We start from the raw sequence: 24,404 nt of genomic DNA, 5'->3' as shown, positions 1-24,404 counted from the left end.
GTTAAACCAATGGAATTGACAGTTGAAATCGAGTGGATTTCGTAAATGTAAACCTAGCATAAAGCTGACGAAGAACGTCACAGCGACCACATAAATTCTACTGAAATAATCGCCTGTTAGAGAAAAAACGCACGATTTTAATTTCAAATTATTTTTCAATTGTTTAAACTATTTTATGTCCAGTAAGACAATTAAGTATTTTGTCTCTTTAAAAAATTGAAAAAAAAAAAATGATTAAATTAGTTTGAAACTAGCAAATTGTTTCTCCTCGAATCTTTTTTGGACAAATTCCAACAACAAAATAAAGCGGCAGCTGGGGAGCCAACTGGAGCCAACGAATACTATGTTTACATTTACGAAATCCACTCGATTTCATCTGTCAATTCCTTTGTGTATACGTGAAATGAAAACTCATCTGAAATCGATTGGATTTCATTTGGCGTTTGAGCAATGGAATTGACAGTTGAAATCGAGTGGATTTCTTAAATGTAAACATAGGGGTCGATTATGGATAGCAACCCAACTCCAGTTGCGTTGCCCACAGCAAATTTATTAATAGAATTTTCTATTTCCGCATTAAAATTTATACTTTTTTACAAGTAAATTAATAGCTGAAGGTTCAAAAAACTGATATTGATTGAATTTGACAAAATTGTTCGTATTTTTGGTCATTTTAATTACATGATTTTCTCTTCTGGCGACGCAACTACAGTTGAGTTGCTATCCATAATCGACCCCATAATAGTATTACCCAAAAACGTTGAATTTAAAACATAAAAACCGCGACAGGAACTTTTTTAAATGTTTTCATTCGTAAAACAAACAATTTTCTTTTGCAATATTGTATTTTATTGCTCCGTTCCAGTACTTTTAATGGTAAAATGTGCAAAAGAGAGAACCGTCAAAAATAAGTTCAACGCACAAGTTTTTTGAAAATGTACGGGAACGTCAATTTTGATCACAATAATGCATTGGTGTGGATTGCTTGCATGTCACAATAATACAGGTACAGCGGCAAAACTAGTAGTCAAAATTCATTATTGTGAATAAAAACACATACAAAATGTAACAAGCAATTCACAATAATACATTATTGTGACCAAATTTTACGTTTGGTATGATTTGATGTAAAACCCATGGTACAATAAAGTAGAGGTAGGCCAGTTATGAAAATCGCTGAAAAATACAACCCTGTAGCCATGGCTTAAAACGTCAAATGTGTTGCATGTGTTTCTGATGCCGAAGTAATTTTCCTGGCAAAGGAAATTGTCGGGGTTTTTGCGCGAAGCCGAATCGAGAGAAAACCGGATACACAGTGCGGCCGTCTAGAATGTATAGAAAGTGCTGCCACCGTCAGGGTTGTTTTCCAACAGGGCAATGCTTGAGCCAAGACGTATGGCAAATACAACCCTGATATTACCATAGGGTTTAGAGGACAGCTGGTGAAAACCAAATAAATAAATGTCGGAAAATTGTGGGAAAATTATAGAATATAAGGAAAATGGTGGGATAGCGTCTTTCGCGGGGGTATTTAAGCGACGGAATGCAAGAAAAACGCCATTATTAATAAGTGGTGTGCTTCAAGGGGCGGTTAACTTTCGTCCTAGTAACCTTTCGAAATAAAAAGACAAATAAATTTCAAAGTGTTTTTTTTATTGGTGCCGAAGTAATTTTATTGTGATTTTTACATATGTTTAGAGTGTACAAAACAAGATGTGAGTTGGTTTTAGAAGTCGGGTAATAGTTTAATTAATTTACAGAGTGTCTTGTGTTTCGTGTTTTTTTTTTAAAGATTTCACCAAATCAGCTAAAAATCGGAATACGAAATACTAAGAGGGCTGGTGCCAAGGAGGGAATTCTATAACGAGGGTTGTGAGGTCTTCCAGGTTACATATCAGCCGGAGGCCGTAGCCCCGAGAACCGCCACAAAATTGAATAAAAAAAAGTTTCCAGGAAACAAGGTAACAAGTCAAAAATTATCAATACGTACCAAGAATTAAATATCCCCCACAATCCGAGCAAATTGTCTGCTGTTTCCATTATATGTATGGACTGGAATGTCCATCGAGTTTTTTGAAGCCACCCTGAAAAGAATATAAAAAGATAAAAATTAATGATTAGAAAAATATAAAGTCTGTCTGGTTACTTTCCCAGCAAGGATTGTCCAGCAAGAACTTTCTCAGAGAGTAAGGGGTTTTTATTCTCTTTTGCTAGAAAATTGTAAAAAGTAAACAGACACCTTCCCAGCAAAAACCAGCAAGCAATCAGCTGACTTGCCAAAACAGAACAATTTGTCCGCCAACAAAGGAAGCAAACACGTTGTATTTTATTAAAAATAAAAAAGAAAATGAAACAAAAAAGTATTTTTCCACTTTACAAATTTGTTCTCCATAAAACAATACAATTAGACTATGTTATTTCCACAATAAAATTGTTTTTGATGTTCACAAACATAAATCAACAAAAAACTAAAAACGGCTGATTGATTGTTTTCAGGAAGAAGAAGAGCTTGCAAGTGCTTGCTAGAAGAAATTTGTCCAGCAAGAATTTGCAAGCTCTCAGTGAAAGAACTGTCAAAATGTCTCTCTCGAATCGCTCTCTTTTGCTGGTTTTTTGTGTTAACAGACGACTTCCAGCAACAATTGGTACAAATTGTTGCAAATTTTAGGGTAACCAGACACAGCTATAATTAACAGAATTAAAAATCACTAAATATTGACCAGAAATAAAATCTGCAAAGATAAAAACCATTTATTTGATTTGCCGTAACCACCAGATTTTATAATAATTGATTTAACGTATGTTTAGATTATAAGAAAAATCGTGTTGTCCGTAGTTAGTATGACTAGTGTTTAAGTTTCATTTGTGAGGATTAATAATGCCCAGTTTGAATGTTTGAACAAGTGTGAGATAGGGTTACCTTCGCATAAATCTAGATTGTTGTTTTGGTACATATTAGGGACATGAAATTGAAATGTCCAAATTCTATCTAAGCGAGCTCATTTAGGAAGAAGTGTTTTGAGTAGAAAAAGGATGCGTCACAATTGGCATCAAATCTAGTAGTAAAGGAAGGAAATCTTTTTTTTGTGACTCACGTAAATAAATTTAATTATCGGGTATTAATAGTCCCAGAAATATCTCCTAATTTGTTAGTGTTAAGAAAAATGATATTATCAATAAATTGTTATTCTGTATGAATGTTAAGGTGAATATGTTGTGTTAAGTCTGTTTGTAAGAGAGGAAATCAGGCGTACGTTAGGTTGAGGTAAGTGTGTGTGGAAATCGGGGCCCTTTTAAAATTCTCGTAAATTGAAATGGACTAAAGGGTCAAGGATGGGCGGGCATAGTGGGGGAGCATACCAAAACCAAGCTCCTTTGTCATAGGTGTATGTTGTGTAGTGTTTGTTTTGTTTGTGTGTTTGTTTAAAGATCCATTTTTCACTATTGAAACATTCCCTAGGTTTGATGGTGGCAGGGTTAAAAATCCCCCCTGAATTGCGCTCCTTCCTGAGCTAGACGGAACCCCACCATGATGCCGCATAGGCCAGAATGTAACAAATGACATGAAACAATAATAATGGTAGATGTATGTATATACATAGTTAGTCGGTTGTACAAAAACATGAAAACTGTTTATGTTAAAAGTACCAATTAGAGTAAAAAATAAAATTCACTTCAGTAATGCTCCAGAACATTATTGCTAGAAAACTGTTCCAAAAATAGCAAAAGTTGTACCCAAAACTTAAGACATTGAAAACAAAAATGTAATTCTCTCATTTTCTAATTGAAAAGTTTAGCTGATCTAACATAGTGATTTGCAGATACGGCGCCATTTTATCTAGAATTTTTCAATTTTTGTAATTTTACCGTTCTCGTACTTTTAGAACAAATTTCAATAAATATCAATATTTGACAAATCGTTCTTGCGCAAGTATAACTACGTATTAATAAATTCACAATTTAATTTAGCCACGCGAATAAAATTTGTTGTCCTTGCATTCAATTTTAAGATATAAGATAAGATATAGTGTTAAAGCAGTTTTTGTTATAACAATTCACCAAAGCATATACCTTTATAATTGAATAATATCAACAACAGTAAAAAATGTCAACCCAGCTTTTGACAGAATAGGCCATAAAAAGAAAAAAAATTATAATCAGCTGTTAGCTGTGGTCTACCTTTACTTTATTAGGTGTGTTCGTTTACTCAACAATTTGTACAAATTTGTACAAGTTCAGTAACTTCATGCAATCGGCTAAGGTCTTTTGCATTGTACTGTAGAGTAAACGAACAACATCCAGTAACAATTTGTTCAAATTTTGAGTAAACGAACACACATATTGTACCATGGTAACACCCATGGCACAATAATACAGGTACAACGGGGAAAACAGCTGATTATCACACTAGTCGTCAAAATACATTATTGTGAATAAAATCACATACAAAAGGTAAACAAGAAATTCACAGCAATGCGTTATTTTGAACAATTTTGACGTTGGGTATGATTTGATGTAACACCTTCTTATTCCACCATGGTAACATCCATGGCACAATAATACAGGTACAACGGGAAAAACAGCTGATTATCACACTAGTTGTCAAAATGCACTATTGTGAATAAAATCGCATACAAAAGGTAAACAAGCAATCCACAGCAATGCGTTATTGTGAACAATTTTGACGTTTGGTAATATTTGATGTAACACATTTGTATGAGATTTTATTCACAATAATGGATGTTGACAATTAGTCTGACAATCAGCTGTTTTTGGCGCTGTACCTTATTATAGCTGTGTTCCATTACTTTACCATTTTTACCATTTGTTACCATTTTTAACCTGCAAGGCGTTCCTTAACCGCGAAAAGTGGCAAAACTGGAAGCAATTTTTAAGAGAGTGAGAGAGGAGAGAGAGCGAGAATGGCTTTCTCTTCTACCACAGGCTACCAGCAAAATTTCTGCAGGTAAAAAATGGCAGAACTGATTTTTCGACTTTTGTTTGACGATTATTTCACAATGAAGAAGAAAATGGACGAAAAACAGAAGAAAAAGTCGATCGCTGACAAAACTAAATTAAAAACTGTGAAATAAAGGACGAAAATTGATATTTTTATGTTTCTTTTTGACATTGCTGCCAGATCTACAATTTTTCCGTTCCTTTACTTTTCTGGTAAAAATGTTCATGAGAGAGCAATTTTGAGCAATATTGACACTTTTCTCTTTTACCACTCTTACCATTAAAAAAGTAAAGGAACAAAGCTTATTGTGACATTGTGGAATAATGTGTAGCGCCAAAACAGCTAATATTCATACCAGTTGTCAAAATGCGTTATTGTGAATAAAATCAGATACAAAATACAAACAAGCAATTCACAGTAGTGCATTATTGTGAGCAAATTTGATGTTTGACATGATTTGATGTAACACCTTCTTATGCCCGTAATTCCTATGCGTAGTTATCTATGAATTCATAGATATCCTACGCGTAAGCAAAATTTCATAATTTCAAACCATAGTTAACGTTACCGGGTCGAAAACCGCCGTGTTACTTACACCAAGGATTTTGCCTGGTTGATCGTTGCCAATGTGTTAAAAATTATAAAACACTTATATGTGGCAATGTTTTTACGAAATTATGAATGAAAATCCCCAATGTTACCACATGTTTTCAAAATTTACACGCCTCGGTAAATGGCACGTAGAAATTACCAAACGCGTAGGTAAAGATAACTAATAGGTAGCTACCTACACTGTTACCTAGGGCTAGAAATTACGGGCATTATTCCACTAAGTAAACTTTTTAGGGTTCCATGGTGTGGAGGAATATTGGTGACAGATCGTCATGTCCTAACGGCGGCTCATTGTGTGCATAAAATTAAAAGGGATGAAATATTTGTCAGACTTGTGCCCGTAATTTCTACGCGTAGTTATCTATGAGTTCATAGATATCCCCCGTGTATGCAAAATTTCATAATTTCAATCCATAGGTAACGTTACCGGGTCGAAAACGGCCGTGTTACTTACACCAAGGATTTTGCCTGGTTGGTCGTTGTCAATGTGTTAAAAATTATAAAACACTTATATGTGGCAATGTTTTTACGAAATTATGAATGAAAATCACCAATGTTACCACATGTTTTCAAAATTTACACTCCTCGGTAAATGGCACGTAGAAATTACCAAACGCGTAGGTAAAGATAACTAATAGGTAGCTACCTACACTGTTACCTAGGGCTAGAAATTACGGGCATTATTCCACCATGGTACACACTAAGTAAACTTTTTAGGGTTCCATGGTGTGGAGGAATATTGGTGACAGATCATGTCCTAACGGCGGCTCATTGTGTGCATAAAATTAAAAGGGAAGAAATATTTGTCAGACTTGTGCCCGTAATTTCTACGCGTAGTTATCTATGAGTTCATAGATATCCCCCGTGTATGCAAAATTTCATAATTTCAATCCATAGGTAACGTTACCGGGTCGAAAACGGCCGTGTTACTTACACCAAGGATTTTGCCTGGTTGGTCGTTGCCAATGTGTTAAAAATTATAAAACACTTATATGTGGCAATGTTTTTACGAAATTATGAATGAAAATCACCAATGTTACCACATGTTTTCAAAATTTACACTCCTCGGTAAATGGCACGTAGAAATTACCAAACGCGTAGGTAAAGATAAGTAATAGGTAGCTACCTACCCGGTTACCTAGGGCTAGAAATTACGGGCATTGGTGGATATAATACCCTGCTGCTGAATGAAACAAGGTCAAGAGATTTCCGTATTGCCAACATTGTCATCCACATTGATTATGCTCCGTTTAGTTATGAAAATTATATCGCTCATGCCCGTAATTTCTACGCGTAGTTATCTATGAGTTCATAGATATCCCCCGTGTAAGCAAAATTTAATAATTTCAATCCATAGGTAACGTAACCGGGTCGAAAACGGCCGTGTTACTTACACCAAGGATTTTGCCTGGTTGATCGTTGCCAATGTGTTAAAAATTGTAAAACACTTATATGTGGCAATGTTTTTACGAAATCATGAATGAAAATCACCAATGTTACCACATACTTTCAAAATTTACACGCCTCGGTAAATGACACGTAGAAATTACAAACGGGTAGGTAAAGATAACTAATAGGTAGCTACCTACCCGGTTACCTAGGGCTAGAAATTACGGGCATTTGTTGCGTATCGATAGACCCACGATATTTAATACTTATATTTGGCCGGTGTGTATGCCACCCATAGGTGAAGATTGAAGTGATAATATGGGTATTGTACCCCAAGTACACAGACATTTGATGCACCACATTGTTTTATAATAATTGTTCCACAAACATCCCATAAGGGACAAGGGAGACTTCTCTGATATCAATGAGTGCACCCCGATTCATTTTAGCTGAATGATATGGGAACTACAGTTTATTGCCAAGTCTGAACGGCGTGTCTAAAGGTGAGAACATTATTTTTTCCGCCTCGCATCAAAGCGCGAAAGTGAAATTGTACTGTTTTCAATAGGATAGACCACAACGAAGCGAGGCTTCAGGCCACAAAGTTGAAAATTGTTGAACTTTTGAATTCTTCGCCTGTCTTCATTTTTGACATTTCGTTTCGATATTCAATTTGATATAAACACGTGTTCAATCTGAAAAATAGAATTTGGTAGTTTTTATGTTCAGTACTAATTATTTACGAACAATTTATATTAAAAAATTTAATTTTATTTGATATATTGAAATAATTATGTTTATAGCGCCCATGAATTTTACGCTTCGATGTGTGATACCATGAAATAAGCGACCTAGTGAAGAAATAAGCTTGCTAATGCTTGGTTTACATTTACGAAATCCACTCGATTTCATCTGTCAAATCCATAGGTTAAACGTCAAATGAAATCCAATGGATTTCAGATGAGATTTCATTTGACGTTTGAGCTATGGAATTAACAGATGAAATCGAGTGGATTTCGTAAATGTAAACTTAGCATAAGAGCTGACTGTGTTATCCCCTTTATACACCACTTTTGTTGAGAAGTTTTACATGGCTGAAATACTTAGACCTTATGTGTGCAAGGTGTGCATACCATTGCACCACGGTGTGTGTTTTATAGCCTGTTAATATTATAACTTTTTGCAGGGTTAACCAACTTTATGAGGATTTATTTGAAATATAAGCAAAGGAAATGACGTTTGAAACCCAATGGGGTTGTTAAATCCGGTTATATATAAACGTACTATTATACCCCGGTTACACTTATGCCCGTAATTTCAACACGCAGTTATCTATGAGTTCACAGATATCTCCCGTGTAAACAACATTTTATAATTTCAACGCATAGGTAACGTTACCGAGTCAAAAACGGCCGTGTTACCTTCACCAAGGATTTTACCTGTTTAATCGTTGCCAATGTGTTAAAAGTTGTAAAACACTTCTATGTGGCAATGATTTTGCAAAATCGTGAATGAAAATCACCAACATTACCACATGATTTCAAAATTTACACGCCTCGGTAAATGGCATGTAGAAATTACCAAACGCGTAGGTAAAGATAACTAATAGGTAGCTAACTACCCGTTTACCCAGACGTTGAAATTACGGGCATTAACCGGATTAACTCAGTGTGATTGGATTTCAAATGTCAATTCCGTAGCGCAAATATCAAATAAATCCTCTCGAAGTGGGTTAACCCGGCAAAACACTCTACACGGTGTACCTTAGCCAAATTTAAATGGAAGGTGCTTACACAGTGCACATAGATGAGAAATATCAAGAAACATAAATCGCGGTTTAAGTTCACATTTTTTAGTTGTTCTTTAGGTTTTCACGATTTTGCTTGGAAACTGCCTAAAGACAATGTTGTAGCTGTGAAAATTCTCACAAGATTGACCTTTATGATATTTTCGTAGGTTTTACCGTTTTTGAGAAATATAAGTTTAAATTGAGACAATGCACGGACTGTATCGCCTCCTTATAAAACAATGTCATGCTCAGTGCGCCTTTACTAACATTTGATGAAAACTGCTTACACATGGGAAGATTTCGCGGATTCTGAAACAGCAATGTTCATAGATAAGAAAAAAAAAACAGAAAAAATCGTCGGAGGGAGGGCGATCAAAATTCACAATTGTACGGTTTTTTAGGTTTTCACCATTTTGTTTGGAAACCGCAAGTAGTATCGAAATGAGTGTAAAGAATATGTTGCAGCAGTGAAAATTCTCTACAAGACTGACCTCGTACCTTTTCGTAGGTTTTACCATTTTTGAGATATAGAGGTTCAGTTCAAATTTTTAGGTTTTTATCTTAAGTCTTCAAGATTTTGCTTGGAAACCGCAAGTCATATCAAAATGGAACTAAAGAAAATGTTGAAGCTGTGAAAATTCTCTGCAAGATTTGATGATGCAGTCAGTGCATTGTCCCAATTTGAATTTCTATATTGTAACAGTAATGTTGAGCGGACATGGCACTGTGGTCTTAGGCTGCGGCTTAGCTCGCCGGAATAGGGAGGTTCTTTCCGCTTCAACTGCACATAAAAACTGGTATCGGTAACTTCTATCGCCGCATCAAAACGAGCTTTTGCCCAAAGCATTGTATTTAAAGTTGGTGTTTTTATTGCCCTTCTCCTTATACGATAAAAAAAAATTGTTCTACACTATGGTGTGTGGTCAGCTTCGTGAATAAAACATCACCATGAGCATCCATAAAAGCTTCCCACGATTTTAGTGTGTTTATAAAAAGTTGGTTCATTTCATATTCCAGATTTCGAAGAAGAGCCTTGAGTTCTGATATAATGCTTCTTTTTTCGTCCAGAGATAAAACAACGGAGGACCGAATTAGTTTTAAAAAATGGACATTGCTCCAATAAATTCTATTGTGCGTTCCAAATGTGCAAAAATATGCATATGCAAAAATATCCATTTGTAATCGCACCTCTACCGAAAGCACGAGAAATTGAGCATACCCCCAAAATTTTGTTCTTGATACGGTCAGCTCCGGTCTATGAGGCAGGGTCAGGTTTACATTTACGAAATCCACTCTATTTCATCTGTCAAATCCATAGGTTAAACGTCAAATGAAATCCAATGGATTTCAGATGAGATTTCATTTGACGTTTGAGCTATGGAATTAACAGATGAAATCGAGTGGATTTCGTAAATGTAAACTTAGCATAAGAGCTGACTGTGTTATCCCCTTTATACACCACTTTTGTTGAGAAGTTTTTTTTTTTTTTTTTTTTTTTTTCCTCAGTTAAGTTAAGAGAACTTCTCCTTGGCCCACTTCCTTTGGTGTTGATAGAAGTTTAGAGCCACCACCAATTACGTAGACTTAGTCTACATTTATTTTCCAAAAAACGATATTTCAGAAGTTTCGCGGTTACTGCGTTTAGTAAATTAAGAAAAACTTTTAATTTAATTTAAAACGTCGGCTTTATAGCACTTTGGAACTACGAAGTCTTCTTCTGCGAAGAAATCGTATATTTAGGAATGAATCCTTGATAATTAAAGCACGTGGGATGCCAAGCGAAAACTTAACACCGCCATTTTGTCAAGTTTTTAAGCCCGTAGGCGTGAATTCTATTGAAATTTATGTCTGTGCTTTGAGCCGTCCGAAGACAAACTGCGGTTGAGAAGTTTTACTTGGCTGAAATACTTAGACCTTATGTGTGCAAGGCGGGTGTGCATACCATTGCACCACGGTGTGTGTTTTATAGCCTGTTAATATTATAACTTTTTGCAGGGTTAACCAACTTTATGAGGATTTATTTGAAATATAAGCAAAGGAAATGACGTTTGAAACCCAATGGGGTTGTTAAATCCGGTTATATATAAACGTACTATTATACCCAGGTTACACTTATGCCCGTAATTTCAACACGCAGTTATCTATGAGTTCACAGATATCTCCCGTGTAAACAACATTTTATAATTTCAACGCATAGGTAACGTTACCGAGTCAAAAACGGCCGTGTTACTTACACCAAGGATTTTACCTGGTTAATCGTTGCCAATGTGTTAAAAGTTGTAAAACACTTCTATGTGGCAATGATTTTGCAAAATCATGAATGAAAATCACAAACATTACCACATGATTTCAAAATTTACACGCCTCGGTAAATGGCATGTAGAAATTACCAAACGCGTAGGTAAAGATAACTAATAGGTAGCTACCTACCCGTTTACCCAGACGTTGAAATTACGGGCATTAACCGGATTAACTCTGTGTGATTGGATTTCAAATGTCAATTCCGTAGCGCAAACTTCAAATAAATCCTCTCGAAGTGGGTTAACCCGACAAAACACTCTACACGGTGTACCTTAGCCAAATTTAAATGGAAGGTGCTTACACAGTGCACATAGATGAGAAATATCAAGAAACATAAATCGCGGTTTAAGTTCACATTTGTAGCTGTGAAAATTCCTCACAAGATTGACCTTTATGATATTTTCGTAGGTTTTATCGTTTTTGAGAAATATAAGTTTAAATTGAGACAATGAACTGACTGTATCGCCTCCTTATAAAACAATGTCATGCTCAGTGCGCCTTTACTAACATTTGATGAAAACTGCTTACACATGGGAAGATTTCGCGGATTCTGAAACAGCAATGTTCATAGATAAGAAAAAAAAACAGAAAAAATCGTCGGAGGGAGGGCGATCAAAATTCACAATTGTACGGTTTTTTAGGTTTTCACCATTTTGTTTGGAAACCGCAAGTAGTATCGAAATGAGTGTAAAGAATATGTTGCAGCAGTGAAAATTCTCTACAAGACTAACCTCGTACCTTTTCGTAGGTTTTACCATTTTTGAGATATAGAGGTTCAGTTCAAATTTTTAGGTTTTTATCTTAAGTCTTCAAGATTTAACTTGGAAACCGCAAGTCATATCAAAATGGAACAAAAGAAAATGTTGAAGCTGTGAAAATTCTCTGCAAGATTTGATGATGCAGTCAGTGCATTGTCCCAATTTGAATTTCTATATTGTAACAGTAATGTTGAGCGGACATGGCACTGTGGTTTTAGGCTGCGGCTTAGCTCGCCGGAATAGGGAGGTTCTTTCCGCTTCAACTGCACATAAAAACTGGTATCGGTAACTTCTATCGCCGCATCAAAACGAGCTTTTGCCCAAAGCATTGTATTTAAAGTTGGTGTTTTTATAGCCCTTCTCCTTATACGATAAAAAAAATTGTTCTACACTATGGTGTGTGGTCAGCTTCGTGAATAAAACATCACCATGAGCATCCATAAAAGCTTCCCACGATTTTAGTGTGTTTATAAAAAGTTGGTTCATTTCATATTCCAGATTTCGAAGAAGAGCCTTGAGTTCTGATATAATGCTTCTTTTTTCGTCCAGAGATAAAACAACGGAGGACCGAATTAGTTTTAAAAAATGGACATTGCTCCAATAAATTGTATTGTGCGTTCCAAATGTTCAGCACGCGGCTGTTGTTGAAGAATACTACGAAGTACATTTGCAATTGTTAAGTAGTAAACTTCTTCGTATGTACTTCGTTTAAAGTCATTGTAATCGTATTTTCGGCGGAATTTCTCTATATTAGTGCAGTATTCGCGCACATATGCAAAATCTCCATTTGTAATCGCACCTCTACCGAAAGCACAAGAAATTGAGCATACCCCCAAAATTTTGTTCTTGATATGGTCAGCTCCGGTCTATGAGGCAGGGTCAGGTTTACATTTACGAAATCCACTCTATTTCATCTGTCAAATCCATAGGTTAAACGTCAAATGAAATCCAATGGATTTCAGATGAGATTTCATTTGACGTTTGTGCTATGGAATTAACAGATGAAATCAAGTGGATTTCGTAAATGTAAACTTAGCATAAGAGCTGACTGTGTTATCCCCTTTATACACCACTTTTGTTGAGAAGTTTTTTTTTTTCCTCAGTTAAGTTAAGAGAACTTCTCCTTGGCCCACTTCCTTTGGTGTTGATAGAAGTTTAGAGCCACCACCAATTACGTAGACTTAGTCTACATTTATTTTCCAAAAAACGATATTTCAGAAGTTTCGCTGTTACTGCGTTTAGTAAATTAAGAAAAACTTTTAATTTAATTTAAAACGTCGGCTTTATAGCACTTGGGAACTACGAAGTCTTCTTCTGCGAAGAAATCGTATATTTAGGAATGAATCCTTGATAATTAAAGCACGTGGGATGCCAAGCGAAAACTTAACACCGCCATTTTGTCAAGTTTTTAAGCCCGTAGGCGTGAATTCTATTGAAATTTATGTCTGTGCTGTGAGCCGTCCGAAGACAAACTGCGGTTGAGAAGTTTTACTTGGCTGAAATACTTAGACCTTATGTGTGCAAGGCGGGTGTGCATACCATTGCACCACGGTGTGTGTTTTATAGCCTGTTAATATTATAACTTTTTGCAGGGTTAACCAACTTTATGAGGATTTATTTGAAATATAAGCAAAGGAAATGACGTTTGAAACCCAATGGGGTTGTTAAATCCGGTTATATATAAACGTACTATTATACCCAGGTTACACTTATGCCCGTAATTTCAACACGCAGTTATCTATGAGTTCACAGATATCTCCCGTGTAAACAACATTTTATAATTTCAACGCATAGGTAACGTTACCGAGTCAAAAACGGCCGTGTTACTTACACCAAGGATTTTACCTGGTTAATCGTTGCCAATGTGTTAAAAGTTGTAAAACACTTCTATGTGGCAATGATTTTGCAAAATCATGAATGAAAATCACAAACATTACCACATGATTTCAAAATTTACACGCCTCGGTAAATGGCATGTAGAAATTACCAAACGCGTAGGTAAAGATAACTAATAGGTAGCTACCTACCCGTTTACCCAGACGTTGAAATTACGGGCATTAACCGGATTAACTCTGTGTGATTGGATTTCAAATGTCAATTCCGTAGCGCAAACTTCAAATAAATCCTCTCGAAGTGGGTTAACCCGACAAAACACTCTACACGGTGTACCTTAGCCAAATTTAAATGGAAGGTGCTTACACAGTGCACATAGATGAGAAATATCAAGAAACATAAATCGCGGTTTAAGTTCACATTTGTAGCTGTGAAAATTCCTCACAAGATTGACCTTTATGATATTTTCGTAGGTTTTATCGTTTTTGAGAAATATAAGTTTAAATTGAGACAATGAACTGACTGTATCGCCTCCTTATAAAACAATGTCATGCTCAGTGCGCCTTTACTAACATTTGATGAAAACTGCTTACACATGGGAAGATTTCGCGGATTCTGAAACAGCAATGTTCATAGATAAGAAAAAAAATACAGAAAAAATCGTCGGAGGGAGGGCGATCAAAATTCACAATTGTACGGTTTTTTAGGTTTTCACCATTTTGTTTGGAAACCGCAAGTAGTATCGAAATGAGTGTAAAGAATATGTTGCAGCAGTGAAAATTCTCTACAAGACTAACCTCGTACCTTTTCGTAGGTTTTACCATTTTTGAGATATAGAGGTTCAGTTCAAATTTTTAGGTTTTTATCTTAAGTCTTCAAGATTTAACTTGGAAACCGCAAGTCATATCAAAATGGAACAAAAGAAAATGTTGAAGCTGTGAAAATTCTCTGCAAGATTTGATGATGCAGTCAGTGCATTGTCCCAATTTGAATTTCTATATTGTAACAGTAATGTTGAGCGGACATGGCACTGTGGTTTTAGGCTGCGGCTTAGCTCGCCGGAATAGGGAGGTTCTTTCCGCTTCAACTGCACATAAAAACTGGTATCGGTAACTTCTATCGCCGCATCAAATCGAGCTTTTGCCCAAAGCATTGTATTTAAAGTTGGTGTTTTTATTGCCCTTCTCCTTATACGATAAAAAAAATTGTTCTACACTATGGTGTGTGGTCAGCTTCGTGAATAAAACATCACCATGAGCATCCATAAAAGCTTCCCACGATTTTAGTGTGTTTATAAAAAGTTGGTTCATTTCATATTCCAGATTTCGAAGAAGAGCCTTGAGTTCTGATATAATGCTTCTTTTTTCGTCCAGAGATAAAACAACGGAGGACCGAATTAGTTTTAAAAAATGGACATTGCTCCAATAAATTGTATTGTGCGTTCCAAATGTTCAGCACGCGGCTGTTGTTGAAGAATACTACATTTGCAATTGTTAAGTAGTAAACTTCTTCGTATGTACTTCGTTTAAAGTCATTGTAATCGTATTTTCGGCGGAATTTCTCTATATTAGTGCAGTATTCGCGCACATATGCAAAATCTCCATTTGTAATCGCACCTCTACCGAAAGCACGAGAAATTGAGCATACCCCCAAAATTTTGTTCTTGATATGGTCAGCTCCGGTCTATGAGGCAGGGTCAGGTTTACATTTACGAAATCCACTCTATTTCATCTGTCAAATCCATAGGTTAAACGTCAAATGAAATCCAATGGATTTCAGATGAGATTTCATTTGACGTTTGAGCTATGGAATTAACAGATGAAATCGAGTGGATTTCGTAAATGTAAACTTAGCATAAGAGCTGACTGTGTTATCCCCTTTATACACCACTTTTGTTGAGAAGTTTTTTTTTTTTTTTTTTTTTTTTTCCTCAGTTAAGTTAAGAGAACTTCTCCTTGGCCCACTTCCTTTGGTGTTGATAGAAGTTTAGAGCCACCACCAATTACGTAGACTTAGTCTACATTTATTTTCCAAAAAACGATATTTCAGAAGTTTCGCGGTTACTGCGTTTAGTAAATTAAGAAAAACTTTTAATTTAATTTAAAACGTCGGCTTTATAGCACTTGGGAACTACGAAGTCTTCTTCTGCGAAGAAATCGTATATTTAGGAATGAATCCTTGATAATTAAAGCACGTGGGATGCCAAGCGAAAACTTAACACCGCCATTTTGTCAATTTTTTAAGCCCGTAGGCGTGATTTCTATTGAAATTTATGTCTGTGCTGTGAGCCGTCCGAAGACAAACTGCGGTTGAGAAGTTTTACTTGGCTGAAATACTTAGACCTTATGTGTGCAAGGCGGGTGTGCATACCATTGCACCACGGTGTGTGTTTTATAGCCTGTTAATATTATAACTTTTTGCAGGGTTAACCAACTTTATGAGGATTTATTTGAAATATAAGCAAAGGAAATGACGTTTGAAACCCAATGGGGTTGTTAAATCCGGTTATATATAAACGTACTATTATACCCAGGTTACACTTATGCCCGTAATTTCAACACGCAGTTATCTATGAGTTCACAGATATCTCCCGTGTAAACAACATTTTATAATTTCAACGCATAGGTAACGTTACCGAGTCAAAAACGGCCGTGTTACTTATACCAAGGATTTTACCTGGTTAATCGTTGCCAATGTGTTAAAAGTTGTAAAACACTTCTATGTGGCAATGATTTTGCAAAATCATGAATGAAAATCACCAACATTACCACATGATTTCAAAATTTACACGCCTCGGTAAATGGCATGTAGAAATTACCAAACGCGTAGGTAAATGGTCTGTTCCTTTACTTCTGAAAATGGTAAAACCGGCAAAAGTAGTAAAAGTTGAAAAATGCTCCCATATGAATTGTATTGTGTCTGAAGTAAAGGAACGCTTTTCGAGTAAAAAGTTGTAAAACTTGAAGATTCTTGAACGTAAAGGAACAGGGCTAAAGATAACTAATAGGTAGCTACCTACCCGTTTACCCAGACGTTGAAATTACGGGCATTAACCGGATTAACTCTGTGTGATTGGATTTCAAATGTCAATTCCGTAGCGCAAACTTCAAATAAATCCTCTCGAAGTGGGTTAACCCGACAAAACACTCTACACGGTGTACCTTAGCCAAATTTAAATGGAAGGTGCTTACACAGTGCACATAGATGAGAAATATCAAGAAACATAAATCGCGGTTTAAGTTCACATTTGTAGCTGTGAAAATTCCTCACAAGATTGACCTTTATGATATTTTCGTAGGTTTTATCGTTTTTGAGAAATATAAGTTTAAATTGAGACAATGAACTGACTGTATCGCCTCCTTATAAAACAATGTCATGCTCAGTGCGCCTTTACTAACATTTGATGAAAACTGCTTACACATGGAAAGATTTCGCGGATTCTGAAACAGCAATGTTCATAGATAAGAAAAAAAAAAAACAGAAAAAATCGTCGGAGGGAGGGCGATCAAAATTCACAATTGTACGGTTTTTTAGGTTTTCACCATTTTGTTTGGAAACCGCAAGTAGTATCGAAATGAGTGTAAAGAATATGTTGCAGCAGTGAAAATTCTCTACAAGACTAACCTCGTACCTTTTCGTAGGTTTTACCATTTTTGAGATATAGAGGTTCAGTTCAAATTTTTAGGTTTTTATCTTAAGTCTTCAAGATTTAACTTGGAAACCGCAAGTCATATCAAAATGGAACAAAAGAAAATTTTGAAGCTGTGAAAATTCTCTGCAAGATTTGATGATGCAGTCAGTGCATTGTCTCAATTTGAATTTCTATATTGTAACAGTAATGTTGAGCGGACATGGCACTGTGGTCTTAGGCTGCGGCTTATCTCGCCGGAATAGGGAGGTTCTTTCCGCTTCAACTGCACATAAAAACTGGTATCGGCAACTTCTATCGCCGCATCAAAACGAGCTTTTGAACAAAGCATTGTATTTAAAGTTGGTGCTTTTATTGCCCTTCTCCTTATACGATAAAAAAAAATTTTCTACACTATGGTGTGTGGTCAGCTTCGTGAATAAAACATCACCATGAGCATCCATAAAAGCTTCCCACGATTTTAGTGTGTTTATAAAAAGTTGGTTCATTTCATATTCGAAGAAGAGCCTTGAGTTCTGATATAATGTTTCTTTTTTCGTCCCGAGATAAAACAACGGAGGACCGAATTAGTTTTAAAAAATGGACATTGCTCCAATAAATTCTATTGTGCGTTCCAAATGTTCAGCACGCAGCTGTTGTTGAAGAATACTACGAAGTACATTTGCAATTGTTAAGTAGTAAACTACTTCGTATGTACTTCGTTTAAAGTCATTGTAATCGTATTTTCGGCGGAATTTCTCTATATTAGTGCAGTATTCGCGCATATACCTTCTTCGGCCTTCAAATGTGCCAACGAATATGGTCCAATTTGCAAATATTCCTTTTAAAATAAAAACCAAATTATGATTGTTATTAAATCGTTGTAAGAGGAGCAATATAATTTAATAAAACAATATTGCATCACTTTAATATCGTCGATTTTAACACGCAAAGCATCAACATTTAGAGAACAAATTTTGTGCTTTGAAGGAGTTTGCGCGAACATGTTTCTTAACTTTTCACTTGTAGTTTGTTGAAAGCCCACCGATTGGGCTGGCCACCAGCTTTGTACAACATTAATTCTTGGATAATTTGCATGCAATAAATGTCTATCTACATTGTAGGCTGAACTGCCTTCTAATGATTTTATAATTAATAATTTCCTTTGCTCTTCAGTGAATTCTTCATTAATACTTAAATTGGCTAAAATAAGCATTTGTAACTTATACTTCTATTGTGTCGAAACTGAGAGGAGAGGCGCGTTTAACAAAAAAAAAAAGCAAATTGAATCCTGCAGTTAATATTCTACAACATGAACTTTTACACACTATTGACATTTACACACTATCAGTTTCGAATGTCAACGAAGTAAATCAATAATAAATTAATTAATAATAATTGATAATTATTCAATAATTAAAATTAATAAATATTATTTATTTTTCTTCCAAGGACATCAATTGATGCGGTTCATTCAGATGGAAGAGTTTATGAATTATGTGGTAGCGAAGAAAAAACTCTTCCACCAAAACATGTACCGATGATACATGCAGTGTGGTATGTGTCAAAAAAAGAAAAACCATACACTCCACAGGAGTTTGATATAGCGATTCATCTTTGTAACACGAAGCAGAGCATTCCGGCAGTCGTTGCAGTCGTATTAAATATACCAAGAAAATCGATAATGTACCGTTTGCATCGGACACATGGAGGGCCATTCGAAAAGCCTGAACTTATTGCAAACTATAAAAGAGGGCCAGTTTATTATTTGTTTGTTTTTATACCCTCCACCATAGGATGGGGGTATATTAAGTTTGTCACTACGTTTGTAACTACTCGAAATAATCATTGTAGACCCCACAAAGTATATATATTCTTGATCAGCGTGCAATTCTACATCGATATAGCCATGTCCGTCCGTCTGTCCGTCTGTCTGTCTGTCCGTCTGTCCGTCTGTGGAAATCACTCTAGCGTCCGAACGGATTGACGTAGGTTGATGAAATTTTGGGAAAATATGTTATATTTATGTAGGACTTTTGGTATTGAAAGCGGGCTATGTAGGTCCACGCTTTCGTATAGCCCCCATACAAAATGACGCGTGACGCGTCGTCGTTTTAAGGAATTTTTAAGATATTTGGCCCATTTTACCACCGAATTGGTTGTAATTTGGTAATTTGTGTCTCCAGAGGCCGAAAAATATTCCTACCAAAGTTGGGTTATATAGGTCCACGTTTTGGTATAGTCCCCACATAAGACCCCTTATAAAGTACGCGTCATTTTAATATATTTTGAATGTATTAGACCCATTTGACCAAAGAATCGGTTGTAACTTTGTATTTTGTGTTTCCAGAGGCTAAGAAACATTTCTACCATAAAATGCTTATATAGGTCCACGTGTTGATATAGCCCCCTTAATACAATATCTCCCGATTTTCGATATTTTGAACGTTTTAGCCTCATTATCACACCGATATGGCTGAAATTTGGTATTTAGTCTTCTTTAGGCGTATAAAACTTTCCCCCAGAAATTTGTAGGTATAGGTCCACGCCATCATATAGCCCCCATAGAACGGTACCTTCCGAATTTCGGTATTTTGAAGGTTGTGGCCACATTAGTCCACCGAAATGGCTGAAATTTGTGGTGGAGGGTATAAAAAGTTCGGCCCGACCGAACTTAACGCTTTTTTACTTGTTGTTTATAAATTTGCTTGTTTTTGTATATTAAATTGTTTGTTTTTGTTCTAAAATAAATTTTTGTGGATTTTTGTAAATTAATTTTATTTATTGGATTTTGCGGTGGATGACGTTAGTTTGAATATGTTGTGTCAAAATTTTCTTTATGCTGTTGGGGGAATTATTGTGTTATGCCAGACTATGAAAATGTCATTAAAATGAAAATGAGCTTATAGGTAAGAGGTGTGAAGGGTGTGAAACTCTGTGCACAAGGTTCTGTAACCTGAAATTATTCTTTGTGTAGTAGAACAATATAAATATTAAATATCATTTTAAAAGAAAATGGCAAAAATGTTCAATGAAACTTTTCATCGTCTGGCACAAGACTTTTTTTATAGACACATATGACACTTAATATCGGCATAACATGCTGTTTATATTAGAGCTTTTTGCAGGGTTAACCTTCTTTGAGAAGATTTGTTTGAAATATAAGCAAAGGAATTGACATTTAAAACCCAGTCGGTTTGTTAAATCTGATTATATATAAACGGGGTATAACTTTGATTTATTTCAATTTACAGATACAACAAACCTGGGGCTGGATTCTTGTTCTATGAACATTTGAAATTAAAAATATTTCCTTTATAATTTTTTTCATTTGACAGTTTTTTCCTTTATAAAATTTTTCATTTCACATTTTCATAGAAACAGAATTGAGCCCCTGGATTTGAAGGCAAAGCAAAAATTGCAATCCATTTGCGCAATTTCAAAAAGACGAAGTCGAATACAAATATTTTGATTTGGCCTCGATAGATCCTAAATATGGTGAGTAGTCTTGTCGTTTTATAATGAAGGGGGGTGATCGATATATTTGCCGGCAGTCAAGAGGTAAAATAAGTAAAACGTAGTTGTTTTGAGTGGTCTTCAGTAAGGTATCTATTGGATAATTAATTTGCATGGATTTGTTAAACCAACCATCACTTGCAATGTGTGAAGTGTAAATCAATGCATTAGATTTGGATATATCGGACGACAGTTGAGTGAGTGGTGTGGTTTGGAAATATTTGACATGAATCAACATAAGCATAGTCGAACTTTGCACTTATGCTTATGCTATTATACGAAAGTTCATCGATTCGTTTATGCATAATTAGGAAAATTTCGAGCTTGGTTGTTTTAATTTTTAAAGTGAGGTGTGTGCTATGACTTTGTGCTTATTGACGAGGGTAGTTAAACAATTTGGGAAACTACAATTTGTAGATCTTCAACATAAGGGAATTTCTTCCCTTAATAATGTGAGGAAACTGAGACTTCCGTATTATCGGCAAGTTCATACACATCAAATTGATGTGAATCTCTAAACAATACAGATAGATTAAGTTAAAAAGGTTTCCATATAGTAAAAAATAGTATATGTTTCGGTTACTTAACTCATTTTAAGGATATTCTTGTCCTCGAGCATTGCATACTAAATGCAGTTACACGTTCTTCAGTTAGCCATAAATAACTTTTCTCGAATTACATTAAAATATTATGAATATAAAGGGACAAGAAGGCACAGTAATTAGAGTATGTAATGTATTTCAATTTTAATTAAAACCCCATGGAATATCTACATTCTTAAAACAAGTATATGGGCTGTTCCCGTACTTTATAAAGTGGTAAAAGTCGTAAAAGTTGTAAAAGTCGTAAACAATTTTCATATAAATTTTTGTACGGGAACGCAAAATGTGTAAAAGTGGTAAAAATTGTAGAATCTTTTTAGTTCTGGAACAGATCTATAATTTCTTCTAAAAACAAAGTGAAAGTATTTCTGTTTCAATCTGCTGTGATGAAGGAACAAAGGTGATAATGCAATAGCATGCAGAGAGTGAAATAGTTTTATTCATGGTATAAGTAAAGAGGTAGATCTAGATGAAAACAAATTATAGAACCCTGGTTTTTCCTGAATTCCTTAAACGTCAAAATTACTAAACACAAAACCAACAAGTGGGGTTGTTTACAATACATTTTTTGAGTATTTTATAAAAAACGCGAAAAATGAATGAAGTGTCAAAGTTTCTCCACATAATTGTGGGCATGATGATATGATTGTTTTAATGCAAAGCTGAAGAATTTCTTCAATGCAAATGCAAGTGTTCGTCCGACTTTTTATTCATGCAAAATATTTAATTAAATTATCGTTATTTTTACATTTTTCTCATCAACGGCACTCTAAAAGAAGAAAACAACAAAAATTGGTAGTATTTTGCATTAAAAATCCTTAAATACCACAAATATATAGTGCTTCTAGGTGTACGAATATGAACTTTGCCACCCACACAGGCGCCATCTATACCTAAATGATGGAATAAATTAAAAATTTATTTTCTTATTTTTAAATTTTTCTTGGTTAAAGTAATCCCCATCAATTGTATTATAATTGCATATAAACTATGTTAGTAATAACGATTTTATTCACTTTTGAAGTTTGTACGAATACGAACTTTGCATACTGTAGCTTTGGCTAACCTTTTCAATTAAACCATGGTTTTATTGCTATATCTAAGCTCTCATTGTTGATTTATTTGAATTTTCAATATATTCTTGCTTATAATCACTTTGGCTAGCCGTCAAAAAAGGTAAAACCTACGAAAATATCATAAGGGTCAATCTTGTGAAGAATTTTCATAGCTACACGCAAAAAAAAATCGGCCTCTCTAACATATGTCCCAAACATATTTTGCAGCAAACATATATATCGTCACCATAAATGCCGGAAGACGTAACCGACATGAAAATCGAAATTCGTTTTTTGGTGAAATCTGATACATAAAGCTAAAATACATGCTCTGGCAACATTTCAAGCTTCTACGTTCAAAAACAACGATGCTATTCAAGAAATGGCATTTCGGAAAATGGGATAATATTGCCGATTTTGTTGTAATGGAGGATCTCAAACTAAGCACTTCAGCGGTTTTGGTTTCACTACTAATTCCCCTTCGTATATGATCGATAATATCCCATATACTCGCCTTCATAAGATTAATATTCCATAAAACAGTTTTTAATTTTATAAAGTTTTTTGCTTCTCCTGTAAAGTTTTATTTTTGTGGGTTACGTCTTCCGGCATTTATGGTGACGATATGTTTGCAACAGTCCCAAACATAATATATGTTTGGGTCTGCAAACATATATATGTTTGGGTGGAAACAAATATATGTTTGGGTGCAAACATATATATGTTTGGGTGCAAACATATATATGTTTGGGTGCAAACATATATATGTTTGGGTGCAAAAAAATACAAACCCAAAAGGCACAAAAAAAAAACAAACACATGCACCAGTGGGCGCTTACTGAGAGCAAGGGAGCGTAAAATTCAATGTAAAACACTTTAAAATGTGTGCTCACTTGCTCTCAGTAAGAGCTCACTGGCTATCTCTATAGCAGGGACGAGCTTCTTTGTTTAGATCGTATAGTGAGGGCGCCCACTGAGTTGTTTTTGCATTTGCTTCTCTCTCTCACGTACAGTGTAAATTAGGGGTGAGCACGCCTGTGTGCTAGCACACAGGCAAATTGTGAAAACGTACTCTTAGTTTTTTGTGAACCATAAATAATTAAAAGTTTATGCAATTTTTTATTTATATTTTTTAATAATTTGCATTGTGAATGATTTTAGACAACATTAATGTTTAAAAAATTTTGAAATAAGTAATGAAACATCAAGAAAAATTAAATATTAATTCTCTCTTAAATTTGCCTCTCTCTCGATTTTGCTCAGCATTGGTGTAAATGAATGTAAACAAACAAAAACATAATGTGGTTGTTGCTTTTTTCACTCATACGTTCATACACGTCTTTGCTTTGGTTGTATTTCTGTGGTCATCGCTGCTCTATAGTATACACACAAATGTTGTGGTTTTTTATTAAAAGGCAAAAGAACAACAAACACATAGGTACATACAAAATTCCAAAGAAATACATAACACACTTTAATAAAAGAAACACTGATTGAAATAATTTGTAAATAGTCACACTTTTAAAAAGGAAAAATATATAGAAACGTAGTTGAACACTTCTCCTTAGTTGTGAAATAAAACAAATTGCCCTCTTAGTTGAAATCATCAGCGGGGAATCGGCATCTAGAATCAAATGATTATGTAATGTTATAAATAAATATGGATATGCCATATTTCAAATATACATAAGTATGTATGTAATTACCAATATTAAATGCGATTTCTTCCTTGTCCAATAAAATAATTCCATTCAACTTTCCGATTCAATTATAAAATGTATTGGGAATTTAATTTACTAAAAACACAATTTCTTTAAGAAAACACAAAAAAAACACTGATTTATTCACTCACTTTACCGTCTTGACTCTACAAAGGCAACTAAAACACTGAAGAAAGAAAAAAAATATTCATATAATTTCTTCTTTTCTTCTTCGTTGGTTAACAACAACAAAACAAGAAA

At 35.0% G+C, this 24,404-nt stretch overlaps 1 long non-coding RNA gene across 1 annotated transcript; it reads left to right on the top strand.

Moving 5' to 3' along the window:
- The first annotated feature begins 1,461 nt into the window (after positions 1 to 1,461).
- LOC141390193 (uncharacterized) lies at positions 1,462 to 19,271 on the top strand. Its single transcript, XR_012409289.1, has 3 exons — positions 1,462 to 1,715; positions 1,793 to 1,961; positions 18,723 to 19,271. It is a non-coding gene; the product is annotated as an uncharacterized lncRNA (long non-coding RNA).
- Positions 19,272 to 24,404: the final 5,133 nt, after the last annotated feature.

The sequence above is a fragment of the Musca autumnalis genome, unplaced genomic scaffold, assembly GCF_047663935.1.
Source record: "Musca autumnalis isolate F117 unplaced genomic scaffold, ASM4766393v1 scaffold_1, whole genome shotgun sequence".
Lineage (NCBI taxonomy): Eukaryota > Metazoa > Arthropoda > Insecta > Diptera > Muscidae > Musca > Musca autumnalis.
The sequence above is the reverse complement of the archived record's forward strand: the minus strand, read 5'-3'. Positions and strand labels throughout refer to the sequence as shown.